Raw genomic sequence first — 13,707 nt, 5'->3', positions numbered from 1 at the left:
TGAACAGGAGGCTCAGGTCTGTGGCTGGAGAGGCGGTGCCCTGGCTCCCAGGGCTGATGGAGAGGGGGAGGGGAGCGGGCACTCAGCATCCTAGGCCAGAGGCGGGCCCTGGGCCTCAGCCTCAGGCTGGACTGCTGCCTGCTCCCTGGCTTGCTTCTAGCTCCCAAGGAGCCCCGGATATCTTTCCAACTGGGCCTCTGTGTCAAGAAGGGAGTTTACAGCCCATGGTTAGCATGGCTGACCGCCAGCCTGGCGGATGGCCAGAGCCCAGAGCACACTGGGAAGAAGCATAAACAAGGCCCCTGGTGGGCAGCTGTGACCCAGAATCTTCCAGGAGAACAGAAGTAAGCAGGGAGGAGGAACACCAGGGGGACCCTTCCCCTGACCTCTCAGGCTCCCTGGGCTCCGGCATCAGCCAGGGACGGGATGCTGCTCCCTGAGGCACCCAGCAAGCAGCTGTCACGAAAGGGCTGCAGGAGTTCACTTTTAAGGGGCCTTTCAACCTTCTGAGGCTGTGAGTCCATGACTACGATTCAGCTTTTCTCACACTCTAGGTGTCTCTCTGTAAAGAGGACATCTGTGCCTTCCCCTCGCCTGGAATCCACTTCGCCCCTTTTGTCAGAGGCACCCTAGTCATCCTTCCGGAAACAATCTCTCCTCCACTCTCAGTCCATGTGGATCAGGTGAGGCTAACCTGGCCTCTCTACCTGCCTGGCTCCAGGGCGGGCATATGTGCCAGGCCCGGCCTGGCTGATCAGCCGACTTCTACCTCTGCTGGGTCCCATGAGACCACCCTAAGGAATCTGGCTGGAACTCTTGGGAAAAGAGACATTGTCAGCAATCAGCTTCCTGCACATCTGGAGGTGCTGGAGACCATCTGGCCATGACACCGGAGGAGCTTCCTTGAGGACGACGCCATCACAGAAGGAGACGCCATGGAAAGAGAGGGAGAGAAAGAGACGGAGAGAGAGGGGACCAGATTGATGGATGCATTGATGTGTATAAGAGAGAGATATAGACCTGAGACTTGATGAAATGGTTTAAGCCTCTGGATCCAGCTTTAACTGATGAAGTATTGGATCCCTGGACTTTTCAGTGAACCAGTCAAGAATATGCCACTGTGGCATAAAAATTACTTTGAGCAGAAGGCATTTGAGTTCCTGATATTTTTTATCTGCTTAAAAGCATAGCTTCTCAAAAGAACTCAATTGTGCTAAATCCCTCCCTGGGGAGCAACAAGGGAAGATTGACTAGAGACTAGAATTACCCACCTAAACAGACACTGTCATAAAGTGATCATATCTCCCATCTAGTCTCCTAAGGGCCCATTTCTCTTTCCTCATAGTAATTTGTTTTCCTGTAACTGCCCTTCTCCCTCATCCCCTTCCCCTATTAAGATGGTATATAGGGACTTCCCTGGTGGTCCAGTGGGTAGGACTCCACACTCCCAATGCAGGGGCTCTGGGTTCGATCCCTGGTTGGGGAACTAGATCCCACATGCATGTCGCGACTAGAGTCCACATGCTGCACTAAGAGTCCGCATGCCACAACTAAGAGTCTGCATGCTGCAACTAAGACCCAGTGCAGACAAAATAAATTAAAAAAAAAAAAAAAAAAGATGGTATATAAACCCCAAATTCTTTTTTTTTTTTTGGTCGCACTGGGTCTTTGTTGCTGCTCACGGGCTTTCTCTAGCTATGGCAAGGGGGGGCTACTCTTCGTTGCGGTGCGTGGGCTTCTCATTGTGGTGGCTTCTCTTGTTGCGGAGCACAGGCTCTAGGTGCGTGGGCTTCAGTAGATGCGGCGTGCGGGCTCAGTAGTTGTGATGCACGGACTTAGTTGCTCCGTAGCATGTGGGATCTTCCCAGACCAGGGCTCAAACCTGTGTCCCTGCACTGGCAGGTGGATTCTTAACCACTGTGCCACCAGGCAAGTCCCTAAACCCCAAATTCTAACCACCTCCTTGAGTCACATTTTTCTGTAAACTTCTATATATTATGTGATTAAACCTATCTTTTTTTCTTACTAATCTGTCTGTTGTTGGTTTAATCCACAGGCCCCCATTTACATAACCTAAGAGGGCAGAAGAAAAGTTTTTCCTCTCTTACATCAGTTATATAAGCAAAAAAAAGAAAAAAAATCTACCTCTGACATCAGCTTCCAGGACTCCAACATTCCACACGAGATTATATAATTATATTATGTAATTATACAGTAAATCTGTGATTTACTCTATAATTTGCTTAAGGAGTAAATTCTACTTTACCCACTTTTTTTTTAGGACATAGAGAAGCCAGCAATAACCCAGGCCTCTGAAATCCTGCCCTGGTTGACTGAAACTAGAGGAATTTGCCCAAGAAGCCTCAAGGATCCTGGCTGCATTCCTGCCCTGCCTCCACGCCCAGCATACACCCTAGACAGCCCTGGTCAGTGCCGAGACCTGCAAAAGAGAATGTCACAGGTCCCAGTGGTGCCCTTTATTCACTCATTTGCTAATTGAACACATATTTATGGAGCACCAACTGTGTTCAGAAATGATGTTCTTATCCTCAGAGATCTTAGAATTTGGTGAGGAAGACAGACCAGTAAGAAGAATTTCATCAGAATGTGATGACTGCTGTGCTAGAAATAAACACAGAGAAGGGACCTCTAGACTGCGGAGAGTGGGAGGCATGTCATAGAAACTTCCTGAAGGAAGTGACCCTTGAGATGAGTTCCACAGGATGAGAAGGAGTCAGCCGGATAGGGGGTAGAGGAAATGCTTTCCAGGCAGGCAGAAGGAGCAGCATGAGATACAAACTCCAGGGGATGGGAGAGGCTGCGGCCTGTCAGTGGGAGTGACTGGGGTAGAGACGGAGTGGGCGGAGGTGCAGAGGATTCCCATCAGGGAGCAGGGCCTGTTTGACAAGCTGGCTTTGATGAGGACTGCTTCCTGCACGCATACGATCGCACAGATGGCTCAGACCCGAACCTGAGGCCAGGGCAAAGCCTGACTCATGCCGCAGAGGAAAAAACAAACTGGAGGAGCCCCAGCCAGGGCCCCAGGTCAAGGGTGTGCAACAGAGCCCTGCCCACAGAGACAGCCTGGACCTCCCTATTGGAAATGACTGAAGGCAGGGCCCGGAGCCTCACCTTCCATCTCCTCTCCCACTCCCGATTCCTCCCTTTCCCACGCGTGTCCTTGAGCTCTGCAGGGTCTGTAAGGATGGGAGAGATCATGGGTAAAAGTAGGTACTTTTGAAGTCAGGCAATCCTGGGCCCCAGTCCTAGCTGTGTCATGAAGCGTGGCCTTCTTCCTCAACCTCTCTGTGTCTGTCTCCTTGTCTGCAAAATAAAGCTAGTAATAGTACAGATTCAATAAAGGAATGCCTATCTGGTGGCACAGTCATGCATTCATTCATCTACTCTTTCTTTTCCTGTTGTCTCTTAGCATCCCTTTCTTCGGGGATCCACACCACTCTATGTGTTTTGTTAAGATTTTCAGGGGACTTCCCTGGCGGTCCAGTGGCTAAGACTCCGCACTTCCAATGCAGGGGGCGCGGGTTCGATCCCTGGTCAGGCAACTAGATCCCACATGCCGCAACTAAGAGTTCGCATGCCGCAACTAAAGATTCCACAGGCCGCAACGATAAATAAGTAAATAAATAAACATTAAAAAAAAAAAGACTGTTGGTCACAGAGCCTTGGCCTCTTCCAGGCCACAGGGATGGGGCGCGGACTATGTCCAGCCAGTCATACTATCCCCTTCTTGGCAACAGTGACTGGTCCCTAGGGTGGACCTGAGATTCAAGCAGGCCAACCAGAGTCTGGAGTTCTCTTCCCCAGTGTTACTGAGCTGGAAGAATATGAGTTTGGAGAGAGAGCGCATCTACCTGTGGGTGACGTCACTTCTTACAAGGAAATAGAGCCAAGATAACAATGATGACGATAATGATGATGATGACGATGATGATGACATCACCATGCTTTGCTTGAAGCCAAATCTGTTCCTGAACTTCCCAGTCTGAAGAACATATTCATTCACATTTTCCTTAAGCCAATCTAGTTTGGTTTCCTTTATATGCAGCTCCAAGACTCTTAAAGCCAGTTAGCATGTGAAACCCTGACCACAATATCTGTCCCCATAGGAAGAGCTCAGTGAACTGTCACTACAATGAAGAGGGTGAAAATATCTTAAGCTCCTTCACCATCACCCCTTTCCCTCCCAGAACACAGTCTCAGCCCTTACCTTCTGGCCTGGGGAGCAGGCTACTAGCTGTGTTGGCTTCCCATTTGCAACAATGGCCTGGGGGTGAGGGATATGGTGACAGGCAGGCCAAACACCCAGTGCCCACCAGTTAGCATGGGAGCTGCAGCAGCCCCGCCGAGGTCCCCAGCTGCCCACTGAATGTGATGTGGATCGACTGCCTGGTACAGTGGCCATCAGCTGGAGTCCCACTGGCCTGGTCTGCATCCCGTCACTACAGAAGTGTGTCTCAGTCACTTTATATTTCTGGGCTTCTGTTTTCTTTTCTATAAAACTGGCACAATAAAAGCCCCTGTCGCTCAGAGAAGTTGTGAGGACTAAATGAGAAAAAATTAATAACAAGCCTAGTATTGACAGTATGCTCGATATATTCCAGGCATTGTTCTAACCACTTTACAAACTATTAGTCCAATTGACCTCTACAGTAAGCCAAGGGGATAGGTACTATTATTATTCCCACTTTACAGATGAAGAAACTGAGGCTCAGAGAGGTTAATAACATGCCCAGGGTCTCAAAACTAGGAAGGGGTAGAGCTGGGATTTGAATCCAGGCATTCTGACCTGAGTCCACATCAGTAGGGGTCCAGGCAGGATCAAAACCCATGCCAGAGGGTTGAAGAGAAGGAATTTAATAGGGGCAACTAGTTAGAGGGGGGCTAAAAGAGATGAAAACCAAGGAAAGATGGGGCAACCTAGAGGTTAACAACTGTAGGAAATCACTGTTTCCCCAGGGCTGATGGGACAAAGGGAGGAGTCAGTGTCACTGCAGCCCAAGGAGAGCCTTGGCTGCCTGGTAGGAGCTAGGACATTGGAGGAAGGGGCCATCCTCTGGAGTCACTGCCAGAGGGTGCAGGAGTGGCGGTGCCAGGGGTAGGGGATGGGGTGGATACATCCCAACTTCTCCCCACCCCCTGCTCTCTAATCTGCTGGCACCTCCCATTGGCCAAACTGAAAAGGAAGCCAGTGGGCAGGGGAGCCTGGGAAACATAGTCCAGCCCCCTAGATGTGAGCCCAGAGGAGGAAGGGCAGGGTATGGGTCTGAGAGCAAACAGTAAATGACCTGCATAACCACCGTGCCATACAGCCTTTTCACCAGAATGCAGGGCACATAAGGGCAAGTGCACCCATAAATGGGAATTGTGAGGACAAGAATTTAGGTCTCTGACTCCTGGTTCAATGTTATGTCTGGTACAGGAGCAGAACCCAACAGTTATCGGCATCCTGTGACACTGAAAAGCAGAGGAAGGGGCAACTGGGGCTCCTGATGGTGCCTCCTGTTCTTGGCCTTTGCGCATCTGGAAGCTTCCACAGACGGCCCTACGCAGCAGAGTGCAGATCCGCAACAAGAAGCAAGCACTGTTTTTCTCTTTAAAGGGTATGAAAGCAACCTGAATATCCCCAGCAACTGCTCTGGGATCTGAGAGAAACAGATGCAGCTGCTGCTGAAAAACAGGAGGCAAATACGTGGGGTGAGGTGCCTCTCAGCTCCCCAAGCCCTCCTTTTGCAAAGGCTGTCATCTCTGTCCCTGCGGAGTTCCCTCATTCCCCTCACCCCAGCAGGCCCCATATAACCTCGGTGAGTAGCTGGGAAGCAGCTGCCACATGCTGCCCTGGAAGCCGGCAGGATCCCACAGGTGACAGCATGAGCAAGGGCAGAAGGTCCAAGCCAGAGCACAAGAGACGTGGAGTTGAGCAGGTCCTGCCAGGATGGAGTAGAGATGGTCATGGGAACCCTTCCCTTTGACCAGAATTCTGCCTCTAGGGATTTATCACAGAGGTAATCTTACACAAGCGCATAAAGACTTCTGGACAAGGCTATTCACTGCAGTGTGGGTTATGATTCGCAGAAGACTAGGAAAAAAAAGCCAATCGGAGGTGATATGATTAAGCAAGTAATGGTGTACTTCAACAATGGAACGCTCTGTGCACCTACAAGGAATGAAACATCTACATATGCTGAAAGAGGCTGATCTTCCAGACAGGCTGTTAAGTAAAAAGGGCAAGGGTCAGAACAGTGTGTCTAATATGCTGGGGCGGAGCCAGGGGTCGGGGAAGAAATGTTCTTATGTGTACTTATGCAAGCACCTCTTGCTATCCAAATCTATTTGGTTTCTGAATTCAGATAGCAGGGGTTCAAAGCAAGGGATGCTACATCATCGGACTATTTGACTCCTGTCTTTCATTTCCGATAGCAAATAGCAAGAGTTCATTAGTAAACAGTTCATCCAAGAGGCTATCTGAATCTATTTTGTTCCTGAGTTCGAATAGTGTTTGGATAACCAGAGTAGACAGTAAGGATTTCTGTCTACGTAAAGCTCTCACCCTGTGTACGTATGTATTTTCTCTCTGGGAAGATACACAGGGAATTGGTTAGCAGTGGTTGCTGCTAGGGAGGGTAATTCAGCCCTGGGAGAATGGGGTAGAAGTGAGACTTACGTTTCAGTTCACACATATGTTGTGGTGGTTTTAATACATGGCCCCGCAATTCTTCAAGAGGTGGGATCTATGTCCTGTCCTGTTCCATCTGAGGGGCTTTGCATCTGCTTAGACCGATGAAGAATGGTGGAAGTGATACTACATGACTTTGAAGGTTAGGTCATACAAGGTCATGCAGCTAGATCTGGGACACTGTCACTCAGACCCCGGCCACCATGATGGGACAAGTCTAAGGCACGTGGAGAGGCCCTGTGCAGGCACTGTGGTCCACAGTGCCGCCTGGGCTCCAGCCCCAGCTAACATCATCTGCAGCCGTGTGACTGAGCCGTCTTGAGGTTCAGCCCCCATCAAGCACTCAAATGACTGCACCCTCAGCTGCCACGTGACCACATCAATGCCAGAGACCCCAGGTGAGAACCACCCAGATGAACCAAGTCAGCCACAGAACTGCAAGAGACAATAATACATTGTTGTTTCAAGCCACTGAGTTTTGGCGTAGTTCTTTGTATGTGAATATTAACTGGACCATATATATCATCACACATATTACCTATTCAAAATTAAGAGTATCAGGCTTCCCTGGTGGGGCAGTGGTTAAGAATCCGCCTGCCAATGCAGGGGACACGGGTTCGAGCCCTGGTCCTGGAAGATCCCACATGCCACGGAGCAACTAAGCCCGTGTGCCACAACTACTGAGCCTGTGCTCTAGAGCCCGCCAGCCACAACTACTGAGCCCACGTGCCACAACTACCGAAGCCCACGCACCTAGAGCCCATGCTCCGCAACAAGAGAAGCCACTGCAACGAGAAGCCTGCGCACCGCAACGAAGAGTAGCCCCCACTCGCCGCAACTAGAGAAAGCCCGCGCACAGCAACGGAGACCCAACGCAGCCAAAAATAATAAATAAATTAAATAAATAAATTTAAAAAAAAATTAAGAATATCTTCCTTGTAAACATACAGGGGTGGTGCTAAATGTTAAATGTACAGTATCTCATTTATTCCTCACAAGTTCACTGTAGTTATCTCCATTTCACAGATGAGAAAACTGAAGCTCTGAGGGGTTCTCTGGTTACCTGCCTAAGATCACACCTCACAAAAAGCAGCCCTAGGATAAGAAACCAGGAGGCCTCTCAGTCCCAGGGTAACTGTCCCTCCCGGGACCCTGCTCTCACTCCTACCCACTGCAGGCCTCACCTTCTCCAGTGAGGGGTTGGGAAGAGGTGAGGGGTGGAAACTCACAGCCCACAGGGGCCTGGTCAGTAACACAGAGGGGTGAAGTGGGCGTGGTGGGCTCAGCTCTGGTAAAACCAGCTCAGAGTTGCCAAATCGTTGGATTTTTTTAATAGAATCCAGAAATCAGATTTTTACGTGCAGTTTATTTCTGCTTTAATGTTGGCACCTAGTTATACGTGTGTGTGTATCGTTATTTTTGTTTTTTTCATTGTGTAGACTGACAGGCAAAACAAAAACAAAAGCCTGCGGATTTGCCTCTCTCGACTAGAAGATCTCCAAGGAGTCTTTGGCACAGACATTCTGACTTTCTGCAGAGCCTCTCCGGGGAGGCAGCGCAATTCCAATCCCAGGAGGCTCAGATCTGAGAAAGGAGAGGGGTGGTGCAGACGGAGACGCCCCAGCCTCTCCAGCCGTGGGGAGGGGAGGCAGGGGGTGCCGGGAAGCGAGGCCACAGGGACCCACAGCAGTGCTGGAGGGCAGCTGAGCCTGTGGCCAAGCAGCCGCCATAAGCTGCCCGCCTTCCCTGAGCTGTCGGTCTGCTCCCCGGGGCCGCGGAAGGCAGCCAGGGCACCGGGGGAGACTGAATTTCCATTGCAATGGGAAAGCACCTCCGCCCGCCCACACCAGCCATTTTCTCCACCTTTTCTGCTCACCCCACTGCTTTTCCAACAGGAACCCTGCCCCCACCTCTTCCCCATCGACCCTTCTTAGCGGAGGAGGGGATCGATCCCGACCTCAGCTGTCTCCCTGGGCCTCTCCCTCCCCACTCCCCACTCCCCAGTGTCTTCGATTCCCTCCTGAGCTTGCGGCCCATTCCATTTTCAACTGACTTGTCTTCCTCTGAGATCCAGCCTGGCAGAGCGCCGCGAAGTGATTGACGAGCTAGGGAGCTCTGGCTGGCAGGCGGGTGGGCAGCCAGCCCGAGACCCGGCTCTCACAAGACAGCCCGGCCGCCCAGGGAGAGCCCCCAGCTACCGGGGTGCTCCCTGAGGTCCCCCCGCCGCCACCCAGGTTGACATGGCAGCCGCTCTGGACAAAGCAGATCACCACAAGGGCCACTGGGTACAGGACCTGGCACACAGCAGTCCCTGAGGCAATGAGAGCGCTCTATTCTCCACTCCAAAAACAGACCCAAGACGATGAAGACAGTGAGCGTCTTAAAGCTGGGAATGTTCTCATTCAGCCATGCCTCTCAGTCCAGGTGTTTATAATTTGTACACTCATTCATTCATGCAGCCTGAGCCTTTGCTATGAGGATCAGCACTTCATTCTAATTGCTAGTGTGGTCTTGGGGCACAGGGTGCTTTGAATCCAGGCTCCATCGCCTCCTAGCTCCGCAAACTTGGGCTCGTCACTTCACCTCTCTAAGCTGCAGCTTCTCTCTCAGGGTTGCTGCCGTGAGATTGTTAGATAATACAGAAAAAGTGCTTAGGACAGACCCTGGCATATAAAGGAGATCAAGACATGTTTTCAATTGGGGCTTCCCTGGTGGCGCAATGCTTAAGAATCTCCCTGCCAATGCAGGGGACATGGGTCCGAGCCCTGGTTGGGGAAGATCCCACATGCCTCAGAGCCACTAAGCCCGTGCACAACTACTGAGCCTGCGCTCTAGAGCCCACCAGCCACAACTACTGAGCCCATGTGCCACAACAACTGAAGCCTGTGCGCCTAGAGCCCATGCTCCACAACAAGAGAAGCCACCACAATGAGAAGCCCACGCACCGCAACAAAGAGTAGCCCCCGATCTCCGCAACTAGGGAAAGCCCGCCTGCAGCAATGAAGACCCAATGCAGCCAAAAATAAATAAATAAATAAATAAAAACAACAAAAAAGAAATGTTTTCAATAAACAGCAAATAAATGAGGGCCTACCACGTGCCAGGTTCTGGGGCTCCAGCTCTGAGCAAGGCAGATAAGATCCCTGCTCTCATGCAGTTCACCTTGGAGAGAGTCTGGAAGACCAACAATAAACAAATAACTGAACGGACAAACAGGAAATAGCAGGTAGAGCTAACAGGGCATAGGATGGAGAATGGCAAGGAACGATGGTGATGGGGGGGATGGCCTGAAGGCCCCTCCATGGAGGTGACACTGGAGTTGAGTTGGGACGAGGAGGACAGGTGAAAATCTGGGGAGACAGCATTTTAGGCAGAGGGAACAGCACATGTAAAGCTCCTGAGGCAGGAGCAAAGCTTGGAATATGTAAGAATCAGAAAAAGGAGAGAGGGGCCCACATGGCCAGAAGAGCAAAAAAGAGAATGTAGGAGATGAGCTTGGAGACCTAGAAAAGGCCAGAGCAGCAAGGACGTGTAGGTCAGGATGATGGTTTTATTTTAAGCACAGTGAAGTGACTATGCTTTTGTTTCTGTTTTGCTTTTCAGTCTTCACAATTTAAAAAAAGAAAATGTCACAACTAAATAGCCCGCATGCCGCAACGAAGATCCCGCGTGCCGCAACTAAGACCCGGCACAGCCAAAATAAGTAAAAATAAACAAATAAATAAATATTAAAAAATAATAATAAAATAAAAATTAAACAAACAAACAAACAAAAAGAATTAGTTGCCAACATTTTAAGCAGGGGAGTGGTGTGATGAGGGAATAGAAGAGGGAGCAGCTGAGAGGTTCTCATGGTGACCTGGACCAGGGAGGTGGCCACGGCAGGTGCAGGATGGTCTGAGAGGTAGCAGGGACAGGTCTTTTCCTAGATTCCCAGGAGGAGAGAAACTGGACAAGGTGTCCATGATGATTCCTGGGGTTTTCATTTGAGCTGCTGGATGAATGGTGGTGCTGTTTACTGAGATGGGGCAGCTCCATAAAGCATATTTTGTTTTATGCCATCAGTCAAGAACAGCAGGCACAGCACTTAACCAGAGGTGGTCTCTGTCCTTAGGAACTCGTGGTCTGGACGGGGAATCAAAGAAATGAGCAAGCGATGACGATTTAGCATGACAGGTACTATGACAGGGAAGGAGAGGAGGAGCACCCACCCAGACATGGGGGAGGGGCCCAGCTCCCCGAGTAAGGACCTCTGGGCCGGTGTGCTCCAGCCCTGCCCTCCAGCCTCCCTCTGCCCTCCTCCCTCACTATACTCCAGCCACACTGATCTTTCTACTCTTCTAAAAAGCCACTTTTGGGACTTCCCTGGTGGCGCAGTGGTTAAGAATCCACCTGCCAATGCAGGGGACACGGGTTCGAGTCCTGGTCTGGGAAGATCCTACATGCCGCGGAGCAACTAAGCCCATGTGCCACCACTACTGAGCAGCCTGGCCTGGAGCCTGTGCTCTGCAACAAGAGAAGCCACCGCAATGAGAAGCCCGCGCACCGCAACGAAGAGTAGCCCCTGCTCACCGCAACTAGAGAAAGCCCGCACGCAGCAATGAAGACCCAACACAGCTAAAAATAAAAATAAAAATATATAAAGTAAAAAAAAAAAAAAAAAAAAGCCTTTTTCTTTCCTGCCTCTGAGCTGTGCACATGTGGTTGCATCTTCTCGGAGTGCCCACTTCTATCTTGGCCTGTTTCTATCCCCCTCTATGTTCATCTCAACTTAATTTTTTTTTTAATTAATTAATTAATTAATTTATGGCTGTGTTGGGTCTTCGTTTCTGTGCTAGGGCTTTCTCTAGTTGTGGCAAGCGGGGGCCACTCTTCATCGCGGTGCGCGGGCCTCTCACTATCGCGGCCTCTCTTGTTGCGGAGCACAGACTCCAGACGCGCAGGCTCAGTAGTTGTGGCTCACGGGCCCAGCCGCTCCGCAGCATGTGGGATCTTCCCAGACCAGGGCTCGAACCCGTGTCCCCTGCATTGGCAGGCAGATTCTCAACCACTGCGCCACCAGGGAAGCCCTCAACTTAATTTTTTTTCCTGCTGAAATTGTTGAATTGACCATCTCCTCCTATAAGAATCTGTAAGGGGATAGGAACAGATTTGTGTCTTATTCACTCCTGGATCCCAAATCCTCAGCGCAGCCCTGCACACGATAAGTACTCTATAAGTATGCGGGGACTTTCTTGGCGGTCCAATGGTTAAGACTCCACACTTCCAATGCAGGGGGCATGGGTTTGATCCCTGGTCAGGGAACTAAGATCTTGCATGCCGCATGGCGTGGCCAAAAAAAAAAGCACTCTGTAAGTATGGGTTGAATGAATGAGTGAACAGATGCATGGAGGTAAGGCCTGAAAAATGAATTGAGTTAGACAGGCAAAGAGCAGGGGAGGTAAGACTAGTCCAGGCAGAGGGGATGGCTTGTGGAAAGGCCAGGAGGCAAGACAACACAGTATAATCAGAAAACCAAAAGGACTGACAGATCTGCAGCTACCTGTATTTTCTCCATGCCCTCGGCCTGGCCAGCACACAGGGCGTCCTCAGTAAGCACGGAGGCCTCCCTGCTCTCTCCCGAGTGGTGAACAGAGAAACTGCAGCAGGATGGCCAGAGCCCAGGAGCTCCCGGGGTAGGGACTGTGCCTCACTCTGTGCCAGGCCCAGACCAGCACATCGTAGGTTCTGGATGTTGACTGATGCTGGGAGGACATTCACACCTCAGCTACAAAAGTGACGGGACTTGAAAATTCCAGAATGTTAGCTCCAACAAAGTCTTTAGAGCCCAACTTGCCCCTTGCTACCAATGAGGAAACTGAGGCCCAGAAAAGGGAATGGATTTGTGCAAGCTCACACAGCAAGTCAGCGAGATGGGAGCCCAGATGTCCTGGCTGCTGGTGCAGAGCCTCTCCCACCCTGTCCCCACTTCTACCTGTCCCCCTCCTTCCCTCTCCAGCCTTCTGCCTTTCCAGATGTTAGAAACCAGCAGATTGGAGCCAACAGAAAATCCCTGAGTGCCTTTTACCAGGGTGAAGGCATTGTGTTACAGGGAGGGCAGATGGGGCGACCCATTAGCAAGCAAACACTGAGTTCCTGTGGGTTCCATTAGTGCTTCTAATTATCCCATTAGCACCCACTGGAAACGGGAAGCACAGAGACCCCCAGAGGGGATGAGTAATGGAGTAAGCCAGCTTTGATAAGGCCAAGGGAGCAGAGTTGGAGAGACAGAGAAGGGGTCTTTCCTCTTTCCTTAGAAGGAGACTTTCCTTGGAGAGGGTGCCAGGTACTGTCAGGGATGAAGAAGACCAGGCAGGACTCAGAAGCATGGCATTTCAGAGCTGGAGGGAGCCAGCTGAGCTGACCCTTTGTACAGATATGAAAACTGAACAACAGAGAGGAAGAATGTGTCTCTGAGTCACTCATGGAGAACCCAGGATTCCTGGCCATCACACTACATTACAGGACTCAAGCGTGCTACAGGAATTATGGCTAAAAATACAGCCAACCATTATTGGAGCACCAAGGTAACTGCTTTACATATTTATCTTATTCTCACAGCAATCCTGGGAGGCAGGTACTATTACCTCAAAACTGAGGCTCAGAGTGATTGAGTAACTGCCCCTAATCACACAGTTAATACGTGGAAGAGCCAATATTCAGACCCAGGCAGACTGATCACCAAATTCTCATCTTCATCATCATGCCATCTTGCGGAGCAGCAGAAAGAGACAGAACCACCATTTGATACATTGTCTGCAGAGCCCTTCACTCCGTCATGCTTTTTATTTTAAGCACTTGAAGATGATACTATTGTCCTATTTTACAAGTGGAAAACCCAAGGCACAGTGAGGCCAAGGAGCCCACCTAATGTCACACACACAGATACTGTCAGAATCAGGATGCAAACCCGTCGATCTCACTTCATCGCCAAGGCTCTGGGCCACTCCACTGCATGAGTGTGAGGACAACTA

General features: G+C 50.5%; 1 protein-coding gene across 1 annotated transcript in view; it reads right to left on the bottom strand.

The window, feature by feature from the left end:
- PWWP2A (PWWP domain containing 2A) overlaps positions 1 to 9,811 on the bottom strand; it is a 93,521-nt gene extending 83,710 nt beyond the window's left edge. Inside the window, exon 1 of the mRNA XM_036846717.1 lies at positions 9,789 to 9,811. The gene's annotated coding sequence lies outside the window, so the exon portion shown is untranslated. The remainder of the gene's footprint in view (positions 1 to 9,788) is intronic.
- Between the last annotated feature and the right edge of the window lie 3,896 nt (positions 9,812 to 13,707).

This window comes from Balaenoptera musculus, chromosome 3 (assembly GCF_009873245.2).
Source record: "Balaenoptera musculus isolate JJ_BM4_2016_0621 chromosome 3, mBalMus1.pri.v3, whole genome shotgun sequence".
Taxonomy (NCBI): domain Eukaryota; kingdom Metazoa; phylum Chordata; class Mammalia; order Artiodactyla; family Balaenopteridae; genus Balaenoptera; species Balaenoptera musculus.
Note: the sequence above shows the minus strand (reverse complement) of the source record. Positions and strands in the feature narration are given on the sequence as shown.